Below are 6084 nucleotides of genomic sequence, written 5' to 3'. Positions count from 1 at the left end.
CTGAAAAGGAACAAAGCATTGACACGTGCCACAAGGCCATCGGGGCCCCTGCTGTCCCCACGGCACCTCACTGATGATTCTCCCCCGGGAAGTCCCTCCCTGCACAGTGTCCTCTCGGGAGGAGGTCCCCACACAGAAGTGTGCAGCAGGCGTCCTATCAAGTAGCTGGTGGCAGAGACGCAGGTCATTGGCTCCAACGGCCCAAGGTCAGGTGGGACTCCTGCCACACGGGACTGTGCAGAAGCCTGCGCCTCAGAACAGATGGAATGAATACAAGCTCCAAACCAAAGGTGGTCCGGGCTGCACCTGCAGGTAGCAGCCCCAGGGAGAGGGGAGGGGCCGGGAGGGGCCGGGAGGGGCTGGGCCAGGTCAGGGCGGCCTTGCTGGAGGCCACATTTCATTGGAGCAGGGAGCTCTGACCACTGGAGAACCGGGAACCACAAAGGTCATGGCGGAGGGGTTGAGCAGCAATCCTGTCATGGATTGAATCCTGGTCCCCAAAAGATGGGTCCCCATCCTGACCCCCTGGCGCCCATGAATGCAACGTGGCTGGGAAACGGGGTCTTTGTGGCTGTCATTAGCTGAGCCGGATCACGCTGGAGCAGGGGCCCGATGCAGTGACGGGTGTCCTTGTAAGAAGCGGGAAATTGAGACACAGACACACAGGGAGAGGTTACGTGACGACGGAGGCAGAGACCAGGGCGATGAGGCCACCAGCCTGGGGCGCCGAGGTTGCCCCAGGAGCCAGCCCGCCAACACCTTGGTCTCGGAGGTCCGGCCCCCGGGCCTGGGACGAATAAACGTGTGTCGTTTTACGTCACCCAGTTTGTGGCTCTTGGTCACGGAGGCCAAGGCCAGGCGGGCAGACAGCGGCTGTCCTGGCCAGGCTGGCCGCGTCGCATGGTGACGGGAGAGCCGGCTTGCTTCCCGGCCTTGCAAAATTTATGAGAAGGAAGAGGTCTCAGTACACGGGGGGGAATGTGAGCCGGCTGTAAGCGATCCCGCGGCCATCTGTTCACCCGGCTGCCGCCTGCCCACAGGGTCACGGGGCCACTGGCTCCGGCCTGGGCAGGAGTCCAGACCCAGGTCCACGCTTACCAAAGAGTGGGGACCCCAGACCCAACATGGTCCCTTCTGCCGAGTCCTTTCTACAGTGAAGCAGCCATTCTCACCTAGGAGATTCTTTTGCCCCCAGGAGACCCCGGGTGGCATCTGGGGACATCTGTGGCTGTCACTCCGGGGGTGCTCCTGCCATCGAGTGAGTAGGGGCCAGGGATGCTGCTCAACCCCTCCGCCATGCCCAGGATGCCCCACAGAGAGTGACCCAGTCCTGATGTCAGCTGAGTCCAACTAAAGTCCCCGGGTCCTCCGCAGTGGACGCCTGGGAAGTCGGGCTTCCGCATGGGATCCGGGATCCTGGTAAGGAGCCAATTCTGGAAGGATCCAGGCAGGCAGGTGGGACATTTAGGACACAAGGAAGAGGAAACCTTGGGTTTCCTAACAGGTATCATACGAGATCCAGGACCACGAGCCTCGAGGGGGTGACATCGCCGGCATCAATAGTTTATAGGAGAAATGGACACTTGATCTCTTGTTGTGGGCAGCTGGCTCGGGTGGCCCCGAAGCCGCCTGCCGGGCCGAGGCTCCTGGCAACCCACCTGGGGACAGGATGGGCCCCGGCCCCCACCTCAGTGTGAACACACCAGCAGGTGTCAGGTGCCCTGGTTCCTCAGAAGCCACCCCTCCCTGCAGTGCGGACGCCGCATCACCAACGTGTTCTCGTTTGGATGGGCGGAGGGGTGGGGGCTGCTTGGGTGCTCATGCGAAGGGGAGGTTCAGAGTAGGTGTCACCCACCCTGGCTGGGGCTGGTGCTCGTGGTGACCTGGGAGGCCGGCGGGGGGCCGGGGGAGGGGGGCGGGGCACGAGGCCTCCGGCTCCAAGTCCCTTTGCGTTTTTGAATAGATGTTTCTGCAGAGGATGGACAAGGGACCGACAAGTCCACAGGAAGACACTCGACCCTGTGAGCCATGAGTCAAGCCCATAGCAACATGGTGCCTGGTACCAGGACAGTTGCTGCCCACGTGGCGGTCACGACTGTGGAGGAGGATGCGGAGAGGTTGGAACCGTCATCTGCGGCTGCCGGGGCGTTAAACGGGGCAGCCACTCTGGACAACGGTGGCCGTTCTGGGGCGACTGCCCGTGGGGATGGGGTTTTTGTCATCGTCGTTTCTGAGGCTTTTCTAACATATTTTTCTTACTGACTTTACGGCGTAAGTACGTTGAAGCCTCACTGCACACAAGCAGACGACCAGACAGAACCCTGGAAATCACCGGGCGCCGCCGTCAGCCCTAAGCACCTTCCCCTCGAGTGTCCTGTGCCCGCTCTTCCCGCGGGGGACACGGTCATGCGTCAACGCGGGCCGTGTGCACGTCCGTGCCCCTAGACGTGTGTTCGCCATACGCACACTCGTCTGTGTGCACGCGTTTAATCCCCAATCGCACTACCGTTTTCAAAACATCGGTGGAAAATGCCCGAGTGTCATCGCGAGCAGTTCACACGCCCCAGAAGACAGGGGTGCGGGCACAGCCCCCCTGTGCTGTTTCTCGCAGAGCCCGCCCTCCCTGCTTCACGCCGTTTGCTTCCAGACGCTTCCGAGGCCTGCTTCCGACCCCGGGATCTGCAGTGACCGCCCGGCTGCCTCTGGGTTGTGTAAGGTGGCATCATGCTCCCAGCCCCCAGGCATCTCGGCCCCCTCCTCGGGGCTCTCCGTGGTCCTGGGCTCTTTTGGACCCATTTTTCCATGACACGTTTGGAAACCAGCAGGGTCTCCCAGGTTAGTGCAGCAAAACGGTTAAAGACAAGGAACAGACCAGGGGCGTCGGCCGCGTCTTGCTGAGCGGGGCCTGGCGCTTTATCCGCGTGGCCCTGCTCCGCGCAGCTTCCTGCTGGGAAGGTCACCCGTCTCTTTCCTTCTTTACATCCTGCAATGTCCCGGATGAGTTTGGCATTTCTTCCCAAACGTCACTGTAAAAAACTTGCTGTAAACTATGCAAGGCCCAAAACCGACCCTTTTCGTCATTTTCAGGCGTGCGCGTTGCCGGTGGTGACCGCGAGGACGTTCGCATTCCTGTGTGCCGGTCACCACCATCCGTCCATCCCCAGGACCTTCTCGTCGCCCCAAACAGAAATTCTGGGAGCGTCGTCTTTAACGGGCAGGATCGTCGGGGCCGCCGGTCACGCGTCCCGCTCCTGGTCAGCGTGCCCTGTCCCTTCGCCCTGAATCCAGGCGCCCAGTCAGCTCAGACGCGGGTCAGGGGGAGGGCGTCTTCCTGGCCACCTCCCCCCCCGGGCCCCAGACCCCACACCCTCATTTCTTCAAGAAAGCCACAGTCTCCTCCCTACTCCCAGGTCCCCGTCCAGCCAACGGGGTTTAAAAATCCCAGGCGTGATCTTGGAGGAAAATTCTGGAATCGGTCGGACAAGCGCAGGCCCCTTCCTTTCTGCTGGAGATGAAAGAGGTCCGACGACAAAAGCAAACATACCGGGGACGCTGGTGTTTATCCGCAGAGCGCAGAACGCCCTGTGTCACTTCCAGACATTGTGTAGGATCCGGCGACGCAGGGCGGCCTCCGATGCAGCCGCTGAAATGCCAGCCACCTCTGACAACCTGCAGGGGTCACAGTTATGTCTCCGGCGAAGCTTTGGTGTCCGGGACCATCCACGGGAAAGAATTTAAACCGCAAGGGACTCCCCGCCCGGACCCCCAAACGCCCCTGGCAACTAAGCCGGGGTGGGGACGAGGTCTGGACCCAGAATTCCGCAGCGTCAATGATTGCCTTGGCCCACCCCTCCCCCTCTTGGGGCCGCAGGGAGCCTGGGGGTGGCCCTGGTCCTGTGCCTGGGAGGGGACCGGCCACATTCCGAGCATTCCTTCTCTGTCCCCACTTGTTTGTTTGCTTGTTTTAAGTCAGAGGCCCCAGGAACTGCTTTTTCCTTTTGTTTCCTGCTGGTGGCCAGCCTCGAGGGACTTTCTCGGGTCCTGGAACCACAAGCTGGACAAGCCGCAGGACATTCCACACCCTCCCAACTGCACCCCCCACTTCCCGAGACACCACCACGGGCCGGCCACCCACGGCTAAGTGGCCCTAGGATGCCCGTCGGACCGTCAGACTGTCCACCCTCTAGCCAGCACAGCTGCGCCTCCCCCGACCTCGCCTTTCTGGGAGGAAGGCAGAGATTTCCGCCGTTCGCAGGCCAGGCCGGGTCGCAGTGGCCACTGAGGCCTGGACGCAGGGGAGGGGACAGAATTTCAGATGCCAGTTAGGCAGTGGCCAGCCTGGATGCCTGGCATCCAGCTTCCCAGTGGGGAAACCGAGGTAGAGTTTAAGTCACCTTCCCAGGTCCTCAACTGTACCCGCGCCCTGCTGAGTGTGCATTTCTGTCCCCAGTGCCCGGTGCACGGGGGGTCCTAGGGTAGGAACAGAGTCATCTGGGCGGGATCCGGGGAGCTGTCCCCGGCCCTGAGCCTGCACGGTGTCCCCAGAGCAGGTGCCTGGTCTGTGGATGAAGAGCTCCCCCCGGGAGAGGCTGCCGCCCTCCCGTGTGACCTTGGCCTCCAGGACCGTCGGCCTTGGAGCAGTGAGGGTGGCCCCCGAGCATCGAGGCGTGTCGTTGCTGCAGTGACGCTGTCCTCAGGGACCCGGAGGCCAAGTCTCAAGGCCGGTCCCAGCACTTGGGCCTTCCCGCTCCACGGCCCCCGGCTCAGAGCGGGCACACGGCGGGTACCAGCGCAGAAGGACGGGGCGCTTTTGGTGTGAACCTTTTTTTAAAACTTGAGGTGAGGTTTTTAAAACCGATACTGTTTTTAAAACCTCACCTCAAGTTTTAAATAAAAACAGCACAGTATGAATCAATCTAACGCAAGTCAGTGGCAGTTAGTACGTTCGCAACACTGTACAACCACCACCTCTACCTAGTTCTAGAACCTTCCATCACTCCAAAAAGCACCCCATCCCTATCAGGAGTCACCCCCAGCCCTCCCCTGCCCCTGACAACCACTAACCCACTTCCTGTCCGTGGACGTGCCTGTTCCGGACGTGTCACGTAAGTGGAGTCACACGCCGTGTGGCCCGTGTGCCTGGCGTCTCTCACTGAGCGCCGTGTGTTCAGGTCCATCCACGTCATGGTGAGTGTCAGCGCCTTCCCCTTTCCATGGCCGAGGGACACCCCGTGCGTGGACGAGTACATGGTGCGTGCCCACCGCCCGCTGACGGACCCGTGGCTGTTCGGCCTTTGGCCACGGGGACTAGTGAACACAATTTGAGCACCGCTTTAGGTTTTGGGGGAACAGGCCCAGGAGCCCAGGGCCCACTCAGCCGTTTGAGGGTGGTCCGTGACATTCCTGCAGTGGCTGCCTGTCTCCCCCGTCCCCAGCAGGGAGCAGGAGGGTCCGGGCGCCTTTGGCCTCCCAGGTGGCCCCCCGTCGTCCGTCAGTCGCAACAGGCGAGGCCTGGGTGAGGGTGTGCATTAGAGGGGACGGTGCGTTCTTGTCATTTGAGTGCCGTGAGCAGGAGGGACACCAGAGTGCCAGGGCAAGTGCGAGTGGCCCGGGGAGACGCAGTGGGACTCAGGCTGGAAAAGCCTGCCAGGGATGCTTGGTGCCCAGAAGACATAAAACCGGGGTGCAGGGTCCACATACAGACCGAGCGGGACTCACGGTTCGGTTCATAATGGCACACAGACACGGGCGCAGCCGAGGTGGCCTTCGGGGGGTGGACAAAGGGACGCACTCACCTGGGGCTGCCAGAGCTCAGAGGATGTGCTACGGAGCCCTCAGAAGACCGGGGAGCCTCGAGAGCTCGTGACCCGGTGCGGGGAGACAGCCTGAAGGGTGAAACACACGGGGCCAACTATAGGGTGTTCTGGAAAGGGCGAAGCTGCAGACACAGCAGAACCCGTGGGTGCCGGAGGGGAGGCCACAGGCGGAGCACAGAGGGCCTCGGGGCGGTGACACTGCTCTGCTTGACGCTGTGACCGCCGATATGTGTCCTCGTATGTTTGTCCCAACCACAGAGCGTCCAAC

At 61.8% G+C, this 6084-nt stretch overlaps 1 long non-coding RNA gene across 4 annotated transcripts in view; it reads left to right on the top strand.

Moving 5' to 3' along the window:
• The window catches only part of LOC120583675 (uncharacterized), a 9458-nt gene extending 3380 nt beyond the window's left edge, over nt 1-6078 (top strand). The window contains exons 2-3 of one of the 4 annotated variants that reach the window (XR_005647839.1): nt 1964-3254; nt 3411-6078. This is a non-coding gene — a long non-coding RNA (uncharacterized LOC120583675). Of the gene's footprint in view, nt 1-1963 lie in introns of all 4 variants that reach the window. The other 3 variants (XR_005647842.1, XR_005647840.1, XR_005647841.1) reach the window with 3 other exon arrangements.
• The last annotated feature ends 6 nt before the right edge of the window (nt 6079-6084 follow it).

Source organism: Pteropus medius, unplaced genomic scaffold (genome assembly GCF_902729225.1).
Source record: "Pteropus medius unplaced genomic scaffold, Ma_sr-lr_union100, whole genome shotgun sequence".
Lineage (NCBI taxonomy): Eukaryota > Metazoa > Chordata > Mammalia > Chiroptera > Pteropodidae > Pteropus > Pteropus medius.
Note: the sequence above shows the minus strand (reverse complement) of the source record. Positions and strands in the feature narration are given on the sequence as shown.